Source organism: Eumetopias jubatus, unplaced genomic scaffold (genome assembly GCF_037043125.1).
Source record: "Eumetopias jubatus isolate StellerSeaLion01/CBP00866 unplaced genomic scaffold, mEumJub1_p1.0 scaffold_9, whole genome shotgun sequence".
Lineage (NCBI taxonomy): Eukaryota > Metazoa > Chordata > Mammalia > Carnivora > Otariidae > Eumetopias > Eumetopias jubatus.
In genome coordinates this window covers 71,127,846-71,147,900 of record NW_028274815.1, presented here as the reverse complement: position 1 = coordinate 71,147,900, position 20,055 = coordinate 71,127,846, and positions in this window count along the sequence as shown.

Here is a 20,055-nt window from a genome sequence, read left to right as displayed (position 1 = left end):
CTTACCCTGCTACCACCACATGCCTGCCCCACTCAACCCACCTGCCTTAGCAGTCATCCCTTCAAAGCAGCTTCTGCCCTACCATACCTGGTAGGCAGCCCTGGTCGGGATGGGTATCCTTCCAAAGTGACTCCTGCCATAGGGAGAGAGGGAGATAACACCACATACCAGTGCACCCACAGGTCCTGTAATGAGGCCTCTTAGGTAGCTGCACGGTGAGCAAACCCTGCCCTTCTGTAAGCCAGCAGTTGTCACAGAGGCTAATTATAGATTGCAGCCTGGGTGGTGGCCCCAACAACCAGCAAGGAAAGACTTATTTTTTATTATACCCATCATTACACATTTTGTTTAGAATAGATCTTTCTACAATATTTTATTTGCTTACCAAAAACTTAGGTGCTCCTTACTGTAAGCTAGTGCAGGCCTAAGTCCTCTGCAAATAAAACTCATTTCAGTAACACAACAATCCTATTACTATTCCCATTTTACGAACAAGGAAACTGAGCACAAAGTGATTTGCCCAAGTTATATAGCTACTAAATGGCAGTGCTAGATTTTGAATGTAGGCAATTTGGCCCCAAGAGTTTTGTTCTGAGCCACTATATGACTCTAATTGGCTCTAATGTTGGGTCACCTGTGGCCTGGGGTTATGAACAGCTGAGTTTTACTGAAGGTACAATTTGTTTCCAATTTTGTTGTTTTGGGGTAAATTCCAAGAGGAGATAGCAAGGTTTTTTGAGTTCCTCCTATGGTTAAAGTTTTAGACTAGACATAATTACTTTCCTTAAAGTCCTAACAACTGGTTAGAGGGACAATAGTATTAGAACACTATAACTTGGCAAAAATAGCATGCAGCCTGCTCAATGCATGTTAAGTTTCTGGGGATTTTGATATTCTCTAAGCAAGCCATCTGATACTTTTAAATAACTTTATTGAGGTATAGTTGTATTTAGAGTTACATAAGTAAACTATAAATAAACTATATATTTAAAGAGTAGGATATGATAACTTTTGACAAATAATGGTGAAACCATCATCAAAATCTAGATAATGAGTATATATCCATCATACCAATAGTTCTCTGCTCTGACACCTTCCCCAGGAAACTGATCTGCATTCTGTCACTAGTGATTAGTGTGCATTTTTGAGATTTTATAAAAACGAATCATGGAATCATAAAGTATGTCCCTTTTTTTGTCTTATTTTTCTTATATATCAATAGTTTATTCCTTTTGTCGCTAAGCAGTGTTCCATTGTATGGATATACCACATTTGTTTATCCATTCACCTGTCAATGGATATTTGGTTAGTTTCCAGTTTTTATCTATTACAAATAAAGCTGCTTTGAACATTTGTATATAAGTATTTTTATGAACATCTTTTTATTTCACTTGGATAAACTCCCAGGAACAGAAGAGATGAAACATAGGATAGATACACGCTTAAACTACCAAATTGTTTTCCAAAGTAATGATGTCATTTTACATTACCATCAGTAGTGTATGAGCATTTCACTTTCTCCATACCCTCATCAACATTGGTATGGTCAGTCTTTTAATACTAGACATTCTGATAGGTGTATTTCATTTTTTTAACTTACTTTTCCCTAATGACTTGAACACTTTTTTTAAATGTGCTTATTTACTATCTTTTTTTTTTTTTTTTGGTGAAGCATTGGTTGAGTTATTTTCCCATTGAGACTTGAGAATTGTTCTTTGTAAATTCTGGTTACAAATCTTTTATAACATATATGATTTGCTAATATTTTTTTCTCACCTCTTTTGATTACTGGACCTTCATACTAACTCAGGTGGTATAAGACCTCAAAACTTTTGATGATAATTTGATTAAAATAGATTCTTTGCATTTCTGTGTAAGTTTTGAGGAAATCACCCAAACTTTCTTCTATCTAGTGCTAAGTCCCCTCTTGGGCCCTACTTGATAGTACTTTTTTTCTTCCTTTTCTGTTGGCCTCAAGGACTCAACCCTCTTTCCTCTCTCGAAATTGCTAATGCCCCTTTACCTCTTTGAGTCTTTATCCTTGCAAGCCTGCCTGCAGAGTGAGAAGCTATATTTCTGCTTTCTTCTTTCTTAACATCCTGAAGATAAGCACACAGACCCTTTTTATTTTAAGAAGGTTAGTGCTAATCACTATGGGGAAACAGATGGTAATAGCAAAAATAGCATTACCAGGAAAGTTAAAAAGGTTCTAGAAATTTTACAAAATTCTTACAGTTGTATTCTCTGGTCCATGGTTCTTGGCTCCCCATAAAGGGATAACAATCAGCTGTTTGTTTACTATTTTTATTGTTTGTAGGTGGAGCTCCTTACCCACTTTAAGCAATCTTTCTAATCAGAGAATGCAATAAAACTGAAAATTCAATAAAGGCACTGTATTGCCTCAAGTGGGAAGTTTATATCTCTGTAGATACTCAAACTTGGTGATAGCTATAGTCTATCCAAGAATGACTGATTAGGGTATCTCACCACAATGACTCTGGGGTTGCACAGGTGAATCCATACCAGGAAATCCTTGGAAATAAACAAAATTCAGAATCACAGTTTCATTAGTGAGTTTAAGAGTTGGTTTGTTTTCCTAACCTCTGGAGAGTTCTCAGAAATTTGTGGATAGTTTTAGGGTCTCTGGGAGTTGAGTGATGGAGAGCAGGTGAGAAGTGGGAGCCAGTCCAGGGTTAAGACAACCAGAAACAAAATATCCTACATAGTAGACAGTGATGGCTGGAATTAGAAAGGAAATGTTGACTGGAATCAGATAAGAAAAGCCAGTCTCAATGGTAGACTGAGTTGAATAGCATTGAAGGCAGAAGTCATTTGGTGTCACTAATTGTAAAGAGTAACGTCAGAGAGCCATGCCAACATGGCTCTTGAAGGTTTTTGAGGTTTAGCTATGTGTGATGCTGACTTTTCTTTCACCTGGTCTATCTTAAAGATGACTCCTTACATGGCCTCAGCTCACTTGAACCTGCTGTGTAAGTTCATAGACGGCTAGAGGTGGCATAAACACTACGTGATCCTCTACTTCAACCCCCTCATTTAACACATAATGAAATAGATAAACATTAATTTTTTTAAAAATATGAGACATTTTGTTGGTGCATGAGGTATCAGGGAAGAGTACCCAAACAGATGCTGACAGACCTTGAGGAGATTCCTACTTAAGTCCTTTCTGCATTATGAATTTACCCTCTATGACACCTGCCTCCTTGTGCAGTTGCATAGTTTCAATATCAAATGAGATGATGTTTGTGAAAGCTGTTTGCAAATTGGGAGGACAGCAGAAAAATAAAGTCTGAGGCTCAAAGATGCATTTAAATCACAGACTGAGTGGTCCCAGGAACCAGAATTTGGAAAATTTGTGGAAGATTATACGTAGGCACCTATAAGGAAAAAGAAATGTCCGGCAAATATCTGCAAGCTAGGGGAAATGGGACACAACTAAATATCAATAATAACAATCACCATTTGCTGTGCATATACTATATTCTTATCTCATTCTTACAATGACCTCTGCATGATTCCCTTTATTTTAAGAATGGGGTGATGGAGACTCTGAGAGGTTAGGTAAACTTTCCAAAGCCAAGCAGGCAGAAGAAGCTGAAGCAGGATTGTAAACCCATGTGCTTGGCTAATTACACTGTCCTACCTCCCTAATAAAAATAAAAGTTCTTGGAAGATGTTTGGGCACACTATGTTGTAATGTGATAGCCAGCCTACCACAATAGGTCTGATTTTATTCCATATCAAGAGATTTCTGAGAGGTGGGGAGGTACTTACCAAGGTGATGCCCTAGGAGAATGTGAGTATTCAAAGAAAAAAGTAGGCTCTCCAGGGGAGATTTTGGTCAAGGGATCAACTAACTACCCAATTACCTGCCATCAACAAATTTAAGAGGAAGACTCCCTCTGACCTACTGTTTGGAAAATAGAGTATGAAATTGCCTCATTAAAAGGGGACAGTAGAGCCTTCTTTTTTTTTTACTGATAATGCATTTATGAGGGCTGCAGAGGCACTGGCCCCATTGTCAGTCCAGAGAGCTAATTCAGCTTAGAAACGGCCTTAATGGATTGAAGAAACAGAGAAAATCTCTTCTCTTTCCTGGACTCCTAACTCTTACGCAGGAATATCTCATTAACATCAGGGTTCTGATTATGTAAGACCCAGGGATTTGCTGTCCAAGGGAAGGGAGGAACTATTTTGAGATTCCAGTGACAGTAAAGAGGAATGAAAAATTCCTGCAGGTGGGCCTAAGTCTGCGAACGGCAGAAGCCGGAATTAACAGATTTTTTTGACAAAAACTGATTAAGACCCCATTACCAGATTTACTGAAAGCAGATTGAAATGAATCTTCTGGATGCCTGAAGAACCTAGCTTGGGGCTTTCACCTGGGGTTGGTTGTGGATATTGCGTGACTTAATGCAGTGATTCTAAACAAAGGGCTCTTTTGCCCTTCAGGGAGTGTTTAACAATGTCTCTAGACATTGTTTATTGTCACATTTTTACTGCCAGTAGGGTGCTGCTGGTATCTAGTGGATAGAGACCAAGGATGCTACTAAACACCTTACGATGCACAGGACAGCCGCCCCCATCACTCCCTCACACACACACATGCATCCAGCCCCAAATGTGAACAGTGCTGAGATTGAGAAACCCCGCACCCTAGGACCAAAAAGAAATTCTTAGGATGGTACCTGGCACAGAGTGAGCTCTTATTAAGGATCAGCTGTTGCTTTTATTACTACAGAGCCAACACGGCACAAAACTGCGCTGGCCAGGAAACTGAGTAGTTTCCTGCTGCCATGAAACAGCTGACTTTCCAGTGGTCCCAGCTGTCGAGCCAGGAACTCAGTCTGGCTGTAACTACTCCTGCTTCCAGAGACAGACTCCTACAAGGTTTCTGATTCTTGGCATCATTCACTCCTGGGTCAGCGTGGGTTGGTGTCAATGATTGATGAAATATGGATCATGGATTATGTCTGAGCTGCAAGGGAGGATGGAAAAGAATATCTGAGATTTTCCTCTTCTGTAATGGGAGGTGGGACCTGCCGCCCACCAAGCTTCCGAAGATGGAGACGCCCCAAACAGAGGAAGGAATTCAGTCAGATGAAAATAACAAATACCCATTACACTGCAGTACTGAAGCCAGTGATTCTGAGGAGGGTTAGAGATTCATCATCCTGAAAACTGTTATCTTCCTATGGTGTTTTACAACAGTAGAAAGTCTAAGGAGTACAACTAGAAGAGAAAGAGAAACTTCTGTTGTTCTTTGAATCCCCTGTAATGATTAATACACAAGCCGTTCTCAACACTCCAGTTCTCCAAAGCCTCGTTCTAACCTATGTCTTAAGCAACATCAATGTAGCATTTGATACTTTTGACTCTCCCTGTTATTTAAAATTCTTTAGTCTTTTGATTTCTGCATTATTCTTGTTTATCTCTTTGGGTTCTCTTCTTCTGCCTGTCTCTTAAATCCTGAAGTTACCTAGGGTTTCATACTTGTTTTTCTTTTTACTCTGCGCATTCACTAGTTGATCTTGTCTGTGTCCGTGGATTCTGCTACCAGCTCAGGCTGAATGATATTTACACTTAATGCCTTGCCACAAGTCTCTCCCCCAAACACGGATCCATTTAGCCAACCACCTACTTATCGTTTTCATTATCCCAAGGAATCTCAGCATCAGTCTCTCTAGGATGGACATCATTCTTTATCTTTCTCCTCCACCTGTTTTTCCCCCTATTTTCTATCCTATTCAGCATTGCCAATATTTGTGAAAACACCCAAGAAGGAAAACATTCTAGATTCCTCCTTTTTTACTGCCCATGTCCAGTCAGCAATTAAGACCTTTTAACCTTCTCTCTGAAATATATCTGCCCCTTCCTCTCTAACCAAAAATATTATTTTTTAAGTAAGCTCTATGCCCGACATGGGGCTTGAACACATGACCTCAAGATCGAGTATGCTCTACTGACTGAGCCAGCCAGGTGGCTGGCTCCAAGTAAATTTGTTTGTTTACATGTATCATCAGCCACATTAGACCATAACTTCCTTGAGATCAGGAATATGTCTTCTTATTTAGATGCATCTATAAATTTATCCAAATTTATAGATGCATAACTGAGAAGTGAGACCACCTGTCAGTATGACTTAACTATAAAAATCAAAATGTAAACTGATAAAAAATTGTTTCAGGAAATTTTGGCAAACCATTTTATTTAGGAAACCAATTTGCTCATGGGGAAAACAGTTATCTTATTGGACAACATCCTTCTCACTTGGGCATACAACCCATTTATCAGACAACTGTTTTCTCATCAAGAACCTTAAATTTAGGGGTGCCTGGGTGGCCCAGTTAAGTGCCTGACTCTTGGTTTCGGCTCAGCTCATGATCTCAGGGTCATGAGATTGAGCCCCATGTGGTACTCTGCGCTAAGCACGGAGTGTGCTTAGGACTCTCACTAACGTAACATAATAAAAAAAAAAAAAAGTAAAGATAGATGTATTTGCTCATTTATACTAAAGGGATTCTGTGTGACCTGGCAGAAGTATTTCATGGTTCTCATGTAATAAGGAAATGTTGATCCCATATTAGCAACAAGAAACCCAAGTGCTAAAGGTATTTGGCATTTCCTATTGCTCAGCTGAAATAATTATAGACATGATTACTCAGTATTCCTGATTTTCACTTTTCCCTAGGCCAGACTGTAACAAGCAAAATGAGTCTTTGTTGTTCTTAGGATTACATTTTCTACTTTATTCATCTGTCCTTCCCTGTGCTGCTAAGAACCTAAACTTTTCACCTGCAGCGAGGATTGAAAATTGTTCCAATAGGCTCATCTACACTACGGTATTACCTTTAATAGGTGTTTTTATGTTTGGAATGAATGAATCAATCAATAAGCTTTTTTGAATGAGCCAACAGTGAGCTTTACAGAGGGTTGGGAAAGGGAGCTGGATAACTTATACATAGTTGATCCTTCATACTCTGAAAGGGATTGTCATGAGACCCTAAATCTCTGAATTCACAAATATAAGCAGGCCTTACTGTTCCCTCGAGGTAACAAATACCTGTCAAAGCAAATTCCCACTGGATTGCAGATGTGAGGAGTTGATAAGCAGTCAGCTTGACTAAATTGCTAGCTACAAAATTGCTCTTCCACCCCACTCTCCATATACATCCCCAAACCTCATGCATCAGCAAAATAACAAATTATGTTATAAATTTTTGAACACACAGTAACTATTGAAACCTAAATATCAAATCTGGGAATGACATATTTTTAATGCATAGGACTTGCTCTCATTTACTCAATTACTTGATAATTTTTCTGAAATTAGAATCCTGAACTTAAAATGGTTTTATTTTCGCCCTGACAGAAGGCATGATGCCTAACAGAGTGGGTGTTCAAGTGTTTACTGAAGACATAAAGTAGTTTCCCCTGGTGAAGTGAAATACACAACATAATAATTTGCCTCGGGTCATACAAAGAGTCACTGGTGGTGCCTGATATGGTGACTACACGTGGATTTTCCCAGGGAAGTCCCTGTTTATACCCATTTTTCCAATCAGTTCTACTTAACATTTTCTAGAACAAAAGTATGTAAATTTGGATGGTAAATTATAAGATCACCCACAGTCTGACCCCGATCTTTTCTCTAAGTTTGAAACTTATTAACTGGTTGTTTTGTTTTTTGTTTGGAAAAAAGCAGTCTTGAGGCTGCCTTTTTCCCTGTGAATAAGAAAGTATAGAGAACTCACTCATACTGGTTGAATTTCTCTGAACTTAATCCAGTGGGTATTTGCCCTGCAACTCAGGAACTCAGTATTTCATACCCATGAAATACTAGAATATTTAAATTAAATAATCTTGAAATTAAAACACTTCCCCCCCCCCCACACTTGCCAATCTTCCCTGCAGATGTTTAAAAAGATGATCTTCCTTTATTATCAGGTGAAAGGAATCGAACTGGCCCTTTGACCATCTCATTGAGCTTTAAGAATGTTAATCAGTATGTGGACATATATGTGTGATTTCTGTAGGGTCTCACACAGAAGAAATATGAAATTACCCGATAGATCTTGCAAGAAATCTGAACGTGTCAATGTTTTCTATTTTAGAGGAAAAGCTTCTGAAATTTGAGTTTGCGCCGAGCCTCAAGATTTGCCTGCATGGGCCAATAGAAGATAAACATTTATTCATTCATACATGCAGTGAGTATTTATTGGGTATTTGCTGTGTAATAAGCACAATTCCAGTTTCTAGCAGACACTGAGATGGATAAAACATGGTATCAATTTTCATGTGTCTTTTGATATATGGATAGGGCTGAAAAGCTAAAGTTTTATTTTCTCACAGAGACGTAAATGAAAGGAAATAATATTTGAGAGCTATAAAATTTTAAAAGGGGTTTAGTTCCTAAGTTTTCAGATCATCTCCTGTTGACCTTCAGAGGTACCTACCTAAGGCAAAATCATCTTTCCTGGGAGGGTTTTCTTTACTTTTCATACAGATTTATATTAATGTAATACTCACAAATATTGTAGCTTAGAAATTAATGTAAATTGCACTTACGTTCAGAGGGGGGAAAACCTGTTTCAGGGAGTAGAACATCAAGTAATTCTTGAAATGGAAAATAACTCCAGATATCATTCTGGCATAATTATGGCCTTCATCAAAGACTGTATCCATCGAGCCAAATTATTAGCAACACTCTCCCCTGTGGTAAATCCTAAATGCCACTTGGTCACTTACCCTAGTGTGTACAGCTTCTAATAGCACTAAATATTTGGTAGGAACAAATGTCCTTTTTCAGGTGAATGGTAGGCCTGATTCTCTTGTTTCGGACTCCAAAAAGAGGGAGACAGTGTGACTGCTCTCCTAGGAAGAACAGTCTTAAGGCTAATTGAACCATTGGCACATTATTGAGGCTCATAAGACACTGAGTATACCTAAGGAAATAAAACATGCTTGAAACAGAAAAGGAACAACTTCAGGCTATATAAAAGCCAAAAGTGTGTCAAGGCAAAACTGTCATGAGAAAAGGGAGCCAGAACAAGGATCTTAGAGAAAATGAGACTGTTGGTAGGCACTGACGCACAGAGGAAAGCTAGACAGAAAGGGGAAGTCAGGAAGTGGGCAGAGACAGTTTCATAAGAGGATGGTTTTGTATGGCAGGATTTAACTTTAGGCTGCAAAAGATCCCTGTTAGGAATAAAAAAGAGATATTTCTTAAGTAATGAAGGTAAGAATAATACATTCTTATTAAAGAAAATATAAATACATTTAAGATAGAAAGACCAACCAAAATTACTTCTCATTACATCATCCCCTCCCAGCCACTATGGATGTTTAGGAGATTTAATCTGGGCATTTTAAAAGCATGGTTTCAATCAAGTCTGTATTTAAATTTAACATTACAATAATAAGCATTTTCCACATTAATTATGCATTTATTTCATTTCATCAAGTACATCTACCATAGTTTCATTTAATAATTCATATATAATTATACCTTTGAATAAGCTCACATTCATTATTATAAATCATTTTGCTATTAACATCTTTGTACTTAACACTACTTTTCCATCATATTGGCACTTAGAGGGGGAGGAGACAAAATACAGACTGTGGATGTGATTAGATAAGATTTCAAGTTCTGCCACTTACAGCTTTTGATCCTAGGCAGTGTGTCTGACTCCTCTTGAGCCTGGGTTTCTTAAAATATAAAATGTGCATCACTATGATGACTGTGTAGTACTATTTTGAGTAGTAGTAAGTATGAAGTGCTTAGAACAGTTGTTGCCACATAGTGGATGCTCAGTGATTTATGGTTGTCGATATTGTTATCAGTATTAAGCTAGATATTATATGGCTCTTCTGGAGATAATGGGGACTCCTGAATAAAACTGTCTCTTGCAAGGTAGGGGAATCCTGTAAGGAAAACACGAGAAATAAGTTCAGATACATTTGTTACCTGACTTAGGAAATTGGAAGATCTGTTCAAATTGACCCTAAGCCTTTAGAGGTTCTCCTTTTCCAGGAGTTGTTTAGGATTCTAGAGCAAGAGTGTTTAATTACTGATTTCCTCAAAATAGTGTTTTCATTAAGTCTTTTCTTTTTTCTCCAGGTTAAATAACCTCTCCCTACCAGACCTAATGTTTCTCAGACTAATCCTTTGAATTCTCCCTGTAGCTTTCCATTTATATAGAAGTAAGTTCTTTTTAAGGCTGTGATGTGACCCCTGCCCCACCCCAACATAAATAACTCCAAATTTGGGACCAAATTAAAAAAGGAAAGAAAGGAAATTTTGAAATTGCCTAATGTCAGAAAAAACAAACTGTATAAGTGAATTCTAATTCCAAACCTTTTTCTAGCACAATGCATTAAATGGCCAAGAGTTGAAAGGAGACCGCATAAAAATACTTTGGTAGGTATTTTATGACTGAAATCTTAATATATATATTTTTGCATTCCTGTAAGTCCTTCAAAGATTTATTCTCTCAATTATCAATCAAAAGAACTCATACAGGTAGAGCCAGTGGACCAGGCAGGATTAGAGCTGCCGGGGAAGACAGATGCATTTGCCACAGCATCTGAGCTTTAAACAGCCTTACTCACTGCTCATTCCTGGACCAAGTGACAGCTGACAGACAGAGTGGCTCATGATGAATGGTTTAGATTTTTTAAAAGCCACAGGCTTAATTAAGATTGAGGCTAAATGGCTTGATTCCTAAGTCTTGTTTGTGAGAAGTCAGAAGCCCGTTTCCTTTAAAGAAAGAAAACTAGCAAATTGAGTGCTTAAAAAGTTATTGAGATATGTTTTCTTCCATTTTTTTTTTTTCGGAAAAGTAACAAAGAAAGGACATGACCTTACTCAAATTTTGGCAACATTACTGCATTGTTACTACCTGCCTGGGATTGGATATTATTTTGCTTCCTTCCTAGGAATGAAGGGCAGTTGTGAAGAGTTTTTGAGTTTTGTAAAATTCTCAATGAAGATGTTGGAAGGCCTTGTCCTCTCTCTATAGATTTGCTTTCCCATGGGCATATCACAACTGTCACTGACATACTTAAACTATTTACAATATTGTTCTTTTTACATATTAAGATTATTAGTTTAGGAGATTAATACAAGAGTGATATATAATACTTTTTTATAAAAACAGAACTTCATCATTTTCTTCTCAAACTCATGTTCCATTGAAGGTGTGTCCTAAAACTTTAGATTTGTTTTCCTCTTTATCCTACCATCTATCATTAATTATATGTAAACAAACATTTAAATACAGTAAAAGAACTTCCATTTAAGGCATTCAGTAGTGACTTCCTTTATAATGTTTAGCTTTAATAAAGAAAGTGAGGAACAGGGCACAGGTTATGTAAGGTGAGTGAGGGAGGGGGCAAGTGTTTGGGGGTTTAAACTTGATGTTTAAAAGGAGCCATTGTTAGGGGCTGGAAATGCTGTGTGGGTTTTTCAACACCACAGACATGCTGTATATCTGTTTTGCGGTATAAATACAAAAAGAGTACAGTTTTTTTAACCTCCCTTTCTTGTTTACTCCCTTGGGGAAATCCACGTTCTGTGTGAGGTTACTGTGGCATAAGAGGAATTGTGTAGATCATAAAGAATTGGCAGGAGTGCCAATTGCTACAATAGTTCTTTGTTTTAGACAACACAGAGGAGGAAACTCCAGTGTTCTTTCAGCAGTGTGAGGGTGGAATTGAGTTCATCTCCTATCCACAGAGAATGGGATTTTCATTACTCATGAGATTTTTCCATGATGGGGGTTAAGGTAGTGTTTATCACCTGGCTATGGAAAAGTTGACACTTTCTGTAAAATGAGAAGAAATATGTTGGGTACTGGTATTGTTAATATAGTTTTTCAAATTAGGCTTTTGTTGGTGTCTTTTCATATGATCCAGGTCAATTATGGCAGAGAATCTTTTCAGTACTCTTATTCCAATTTCAAAAAGTTAAACTTTTTCCAAATGGAGGGTTCCTTAAAGAGTTAGAGGCTTGCTTCAGACCTGGTGTGTATTATGGGTTAAATTGGGCTCCCCCCTCCAATGATATGTTAGAGTCCTTATGGTTAAAATGAGGGAATTAGGATAAGCCCTAGTCCAATATGACTGGTGTTCTTATTACATAGGGAAATTTGGACACTCTTATCAGTTTGTTGGGGCTACTATAATAAAATGTCAGAAACTGAGGAGCTTAAACAACTGAAATTTACCTTCTTACAAAGTTGAAGAAAAGGTGCCATCAGGGTTAGTGTCTGGTGAGACCTCTTGTACTAGCTTGTAGATTCTTCTCTTTGTTCCTCACACAGGTTTTCTTTTGTACACATGCAGAAAATGATAGAGATCTCTCTCTTACTCTTCTTGTAAGGACACCATCCTATCAGATTAGGGCTCATCTCCAAATATAGTTACCCCCCATGGGTTATACATAAAAGAAGATAATATTAAGAGGGAGAGAGGGAACAGAGGAAGGAACCTACCCTCTCGACACCTCAATTTCAGATTTCTAGCCTCCAGAACTATGAGGCAATGAACTTCTGGTGTTTAAGGCAGCCCTAACAGAATAATCCTACATGCCCTTCATGATCTCATAAAATAGAAGCGATCTGTGTTAGCCTCATGGTCATTACGCTGAGATATTTGAGGCCTGCTCAAAGGAGCAAAAGAAAAGTAAATTAAGCCTGTCTTCTAAAACAAATTTTGGAAACTTTTATCAGACTGATATCTGGTACATCATTCTCTTTCAGGCAAATACACTTAGGCTTTGCTGTTACTGTGAATAATTAGCCACCTCGCAGGCATTTTGAAGCAACTGCTCTGAGGGCAAAAAGAAATTGTGGAAGCCTAGGTGAGCAGCAACAAAGCCAAGGTGGATATTTCTGAGGGTCTAAGATGGTGATGTAGGAAGATCCTGAACTCAAGCCCTCCATGGACACAAAGAGCACTTCCTCTTAAAGAAGAACTGAGGTATGACTGAACAGCTTCTGCACAACAAAAATAGACCACAAGAGAGACATGGTAACAGAAGGAACCCAACCTCTGACAGTGAGAACTGCAGGGGGCAAGATGGTACAGAGAGATGATGAGCAGGTTCCTCTGCCCAGGGGCACAGAAAAGAAGCCATGATTTGTATGAGCAACTAGAAATGAACTCCACCAAATGGCAGGTGAGAGCTGGGAACTCCTCCAGGTTGGAGGGGTTAGTAAATGCCATAGTTTACATTTTACCACCACCTTAATAGTGTAGAGGAGGTAGGCCTACTGCTTCAGTGAGCTCCAGACTCCTAGCACACACCGGTCCCAGCCACTCTACTGTGACGCACACTGGAAGACCCTTTGTCAGTACTTACTACTGCTCCAGTCATCTCGCCAAGGTGACACAGGTGCAAAGCACTCTGCAACACTCCAAGCCCATCTCTCTTTGGTTCCAGATGACTTGCCAGGGCATTCCAGTACAGAATACCATGGAACTCCCCTGGTATGTGCCCACTTCAGCTCCAGTCATCCAAAGTAACAAGGCACACATAAGACCATGAAAGAAGATAAAACCTCAGGAGAAAAAAAAAATAAATGAAACGGAAATAAGCAATCTAGTTGATTAAAAGTAAAGGTCATAAAGATAATCACCAGACTGGAGAGAAAAGCAGATGAACTCTGAGAACTTCAACAGAGATGGAAAAATGCATGAGAGGGAATCAACAGTAGATTTGAGGATGCAGAAGAATGGATCAGCAATCTGGAAGACGGAGTGATGGAAAGCAACCAAGGTGAACAACAAAAAGGTAAAAGAATTTTAAAAAATGAAAGCAGGTTAAGGGATCTATCGGACATCAAGCATGCAAACATTTGCATTGTAGGGGTCCCAGAAAGAGAAAACAGAGATAAAGGGGCAGAAGAAATAATAGCTGAAAACTTGCCTAACATGCATAAGGAAATACACATGTAAGTTCAGGAAGCAAAGAGAATGAGCCCAAAAGAGGGTCATACTATGACACATAATAATTAAAATGTCAGAAATCAAAGATTAAGAAAGAATTTTAAAAGCAGTAAGAGAAAAACAACTAGTTACATACAAAGGGAACTCCCATAAGAGTATCGGCGGATTTTTCAGCAGAAACTATGCAAGCCTAAAGAGAGTGGCACGATCTATTCGAAAAATGCTAAAAGGAAAAACCCTACAACCTCATTCAGAATTGAGGGAGAGATAGTTTTCTAGACAAGCAGAAGTTAAAGGAATTCATCACCATTAAACCAGCATTACAAGAAATATTAAAGGGACATTAAGCTGAAAAGAAAAGGCCTTAATTAGAAGAAAATTAGGAAAGGAAGAAATTTCCTGAGTAAAAGCAAATGTGCAGTAAAGATAGTAGAACAATCAATCACCTATAAAGCCAGTATGAAAGTTAAAAGACAAAAGATGTAAAGTCAATTATATCTAGGTAAGGGGATTCAAATAATAAAAAGATGTAAAACATGACAACATATACATAGAACATGAAGAGGGGGAGTAAAAGTGAAGTTCTTTTAGAATTTGTTTGACCTTAAGTGACCATGAACTTAATATAAACTGCTAAATACTTAGGATGTTATATGTGAACCTCATGGTAATGGAGAACCAATAATAGACACACAAAAAATAGGAAGCTAAGCATGATCATGATGAAAGGGAGCAGGATAATAAGGAGCACAGAAGAACTACAAAGACAACCAGAAAACTATGAACATGATAATAAATACAAACTTACTGATAACTACCCTAAGACATAAATGGACTAAACACTCCAATCACAAGACATAGGTCTTGTTTTTTTCTTATCCTGTCACCCTATCTATATGCTGCCTACAAGAGACTCACTTCAGACCTAAAGGCACATATAGACCAATAGCCCAGGGTATCAGTGCTACGTCTGACATAATAGACTTTAAAACAAAGAGTATAATGAGACAAAGAAAGGACTTATGTAATGACAGAGGGATTAATCCAACAAGAGGATGTAATCTAAATATCAATATTTATATATAATATATATATTATATGTATATATAATCTAAATATGGAGCACCTAAGTACATAAAGCAAATATTAACAAACATAAAGGGAGAATTCACAGTAATACAATAATAGTAGGGTACTTTCACGTCCCACTTACATGACTGGATAGATTGGCCAGACAAAATCAATGAGGAAACAGTGTCTATGAATGATGCATTAGACCAAATAGACTTAACAGATCCATATAGAACATTCCATCCTAAAACAGAATACATATTCTTTTCAAGTGCACATGAAACACTCTCCAGGATAGACCACAATAAGCCACAAAATAAATCTCAATAAATTTAAGATGATTGAAACATCAAGCATCTTTTCTGGCCAGTAGTATGAAATTAAAAATCAATTACAAGAGAAAAACTGGAAAAAACACAAACACGTGGAGGCCAAACCACCAATGGGTCAATGAAGAAATTAAAGAGGAAATTTAAAAATACATGGAGACAAACGAAGATGGAAACTTAGTGCTTCAAAATCTTTGGGATGCAGCAAAAGCATTCCTAAGAGGGAAGTTTATAGCAATACATTCCTATCTCAGGAAACAAAATATCAAACAATCTAAACTTACACCTAAAGTAACTAGAAAAATAAGAATGAACGAAGCCTAAAGTTTTTGGAGGAAGAAAATAAAGTGGAAATAAATAAAATAGAGATAAGATCATGAAACCAAGAGCTTTAAAAAAATAAACAAAATTGATAAAACTTTAGCAAGACTCATCAAGGAAAAAAAAAAAAGGACCCAAATAAATAAAATAAAAAATGAAAGAGTAACAATGGACACCACAGAAATACAAAGGATTATAAGGGACTACTATGAAAAATTATATGCTAACACATTGGACAACCTAGAAGAAATCAACAAATTCCTAGTAACATAATTTTCCAAAACCGAATCAGAAAGAAATTAATAATCTAAACAGAAGGGTTATTAGTAACAAAATTGAATCAGTAATTAAAAAGCTTCCAACAAAGTACAGGACCAGATGCCTTCACCTGTGACTGCCACAAAACAGAGAGGAGTTAATAGCTATTCTTCTTAAGTTGCTATTCTCCTTAATAGCTATTCCTTGATTCCAGAAAATAGAAGATGAAGAAAAGCTTCCTAATACATTCTATGAGACCAGCATTACCTGGATACCAAAACCAAAACCACTATAAAAAAGCCTACAGGAGAATATCCTCAATGAACAAAAAATAAAAATCCTCAACAAAGTATTAGCAAAGCACAATCAACAATGTATTAAAAGGATCATTCACTATAATCAAATGGGATTTATTCTCAGGATGAAAGGATGGTATTTACCAAAAGAAAATCACTAATTTGATTAAATATATGCACCTCTACGTTTTTTACATCATAATTTACAATAGCCAAGTTACAGAAGCAAGCTAAAAGTATCCACTGATGAAGAATGGAGAAAGAAGATGTGGTATACATATACAACAGAATATTAATCAGCCATAATAAAGAATGAAGATCTTACCATTTGTGACAACAAGGAAGGATCTAGAGGATATTATGCTAAATTAATTCAGAGAAAGACAAAGACCATCTGACTTCACTTACATGTGGAATCTAAATAAACAAATCAGAAACAGACCCATAAATACCCTGAACAAACTGGTGGTTGCTGGGGGGCAGAGGGCGATACAGGCTTGCAGCCCTTGGATGAATACATTATGGAGATGAAAAGTACAGAATAGGGAGTACAGCCAATTGGTACTGTAATAGTGTTACATGGTGACAAATGGAAGCTACACTTGTGGCAAGCATAACATAATGTATACAGTTGTTGAGTCACTATGTTGTACACCTGAAAATAACATTGTGTGTCAATTATACTTTAATAAAAAGGTGGAGAAGAAAGGATGGTACAAATAATGAGGCTACATGAGCAGAGTGGGAAATGAAGATAAGGTTGACTTAAGGATGCTAGCAAAGATAAAGAACCTTTGGATGGAGGAATGAATGAGTCCTGACAAGTAGTGATTTACCTAAAAGGGTGGAAGTAAGAGGAAAATATTTTATTTGTAGAAAGTTTCCAGAGAGCATAGGGATCTGGTGGTGAGGAATGGGAAAATCAGAGATGAGCGAGTGAAACACCTGTTGAACATCCCCAATAAAGATGATTTACCTCTTTGAAGAGCCAAAATTCCTAGCTGCCCATGAGGCTAAATTACTGGGATTCTTAATCTCCCTTTAGCAAAGTGTCTGCTTTTGCACACTTTTTGGTTAAGTGACAACCTCTTTAATAATAAATCATGGAGGCAGAATTGACTGATGTGATAGTGTAGGATTAACAGAAACTGACATAATATCACATGGTTTCAAAGAAGAAAGCAAATGACTTTTAGTCATCTTAATACAACTCATTTTTTGTAGTAATCTTTAGAGGTCTTTTAGAGGTCTCCTAATTCCATTTTTCTATGTCTGGTAGGAAATATGTCACTTTTTTTTTGTAACATTTTGCCAGAGATCCAGATGTCTGCATCTGATTGTGTTGTCAGACAGCAGGTTTTTAGCCTTCTACTTCAACATGTTATATTTTCAACACTCAAAGTAGCTTTTTTTTTTTCTTTTTCTGGTGGTTGTTGCATTAGGACATAATGGAAGTTATTTGCTTTTGTTAAAGTAAGAGAAAAAAATGGAGTGAAATGAACCGTGTTTTTTTTAATGCTAGTTGTTCCTATGAAGATTGTTACTGATGATATGGCAGAAAACATATTGCTGTATTAACAAGGTCACTCAGTCACAAAATCCTATTAATGTGGAAAATGACAGAGCCAAGCTATGTGGTGACAAATAAGGCAAATTCTCACCTTGTATTCTTAAAATTCCTTGATCAAATTCAAATATATAGCAGGGAAGCTGAGAACAAATTCAGGAAATGTGCATGACTCTGTCAAAAAAAAAAAAACATAACTCATATATCTTCAGGATTGACTATCTTCTAACTTTACTTCTAAATAATGGTAGCAAATTAAATCAAGAAATATTTTCTAATTTATGTTTATTTAAAAGATTTAGCTACAGAAGTATAAAGGAAACTGCTGAGTAGAAATTTTCAAAATAAACATATACATTCATAATATCCCTGACATGTTTACTTTTTTTGGAACTAAAAGCACCAAATAGTCATTTGCATTTTGAACGATAGCAAACACATTTCAGATTTAGCTGTCAATTTAATGAAGCCTCAAATATTGATTTTAGCAAAACAGTGAAGTAGGAAATAAAAATAAAAAAGATCATTATACTGGTAGCCCAGAGGGAATAACTATGGTCACTTCAGTCAATGATAAACTGATTTTAGTGGTATGGACTAGACAAATAAAAATAAAGATTGCCTTGACTTAGCTTACGCTGAAAAAAAAAATCTTTCAGGTTTATGGCTTCATAAATTGTTCTGAATGTTTAACATCCCATGAAAAAGCAGCAAACAATGAAGATACTTCATTCAAGAATGCAAAACCAGTATACTCAGGCAAAGACTTGTAATTCAGATTTAGCATCTTATCTGTGTTTGCATTGGTGAAGGGCCTCCTTTGTGCTCAAAGTGTTTCCATGCATGCATTACCAACAATTTTACTTTGGGTTTTATTTAATTTATTAATGTATTTATTTTAAGTATATATATATTTTTTTAATTTTATTTTATTATGTTATGTTAATCACCATATATTACATCATTAGTTTTTGATGTAGTGTTTCATGATTCATTGTTGGTGTATAACACCCAGTGCCCCATTCAATACGTGCCCTCCTTAATATCCATCACCAGGCTAACCCATCCCCCCACCCCCCTCCCCTCTAGAACCCTCAGTTTGTTTCTCAGAGTCCATAGTCTCTCATGGTTCATCTCCACCTCTGATTTCCCCCTCGTCCTACTATCTTTTTTTTTTCTTTTTAACATATATTATTTGTTTCAGCGGTACAGGTCTGTGATTCAACAGTCTTACACAAATGATAGGATAGGAGAAGATATCTGCAAATGACATATCAGATAAAGGGCTAGTGTCCAAAATCTATAAAGAACTTATCAAACTCAACACCCAAAGAACAAAGACTCCAATCAAGAAATGGGCAGAAGACATGAACAGACATTTTTCCAAAGAAGACATCCAAATGGCCAACAGACACATGAAAAAGTGCTCCACATCGCTCGGCATCAGGGAAATCCAAATCAAAACCTCAGTGAGATACCACCTCACACCAGTCAGAATGGCTAAAATGAACAAGTCAGGAAACGACAGATGTTGGCGGGGATGCGGAGAAAGGGGAACCCTCCTACACTGTTGTAGGGAATGCAAGCTGGTGCAGCCAGTCTGCAAAACAGTATGGAGGTTCCTCAAAAAGTTGAAAATAGAGCTACCGTATGACACAGCAATTACACTCCTGGGTATTTACCCCAAAGATACAAATGTAGGGATCTGAAGGGGTATGTGCACCCTGATGTTCATAGCAGCAATGTTCACAATAGCCAAACTATGGAAAGAGCCAAGATGTCCATCGACAGATGAATGGATAAAGATGTGGTGTATATATATATATATATATATATATATATATATATATACACACACAATGGAATATTATGCAGCCATCAAAAAACCCGAAATCTTGCCATTTGCAACGACGTGGATGGAACTAGGGGGTATTATGCTAAGCGAAATAGGTCAATCAGAGAAAGACATGTATCATATGACCTCACTGATATGAGGAATTCTTAATCTCAGGAAACAAACTGAGGGTTGCTGGAGTGGTGAGGGGTGGGAGGGATGGGGTGGCTGGGTGATAGACATTGGGGAGGGTATGTGCTACTTTTGGTTTTAAACACCTGGCAGTCTGTCTGACTTTAGTATACTGGATTATTTCTTTTAATGTCTTATGACCTTTGGTTGATTATGGATAAATTGTACACATTTTGAGAATAAACTAGTCTTACATGTAGTGGTAACTTAACT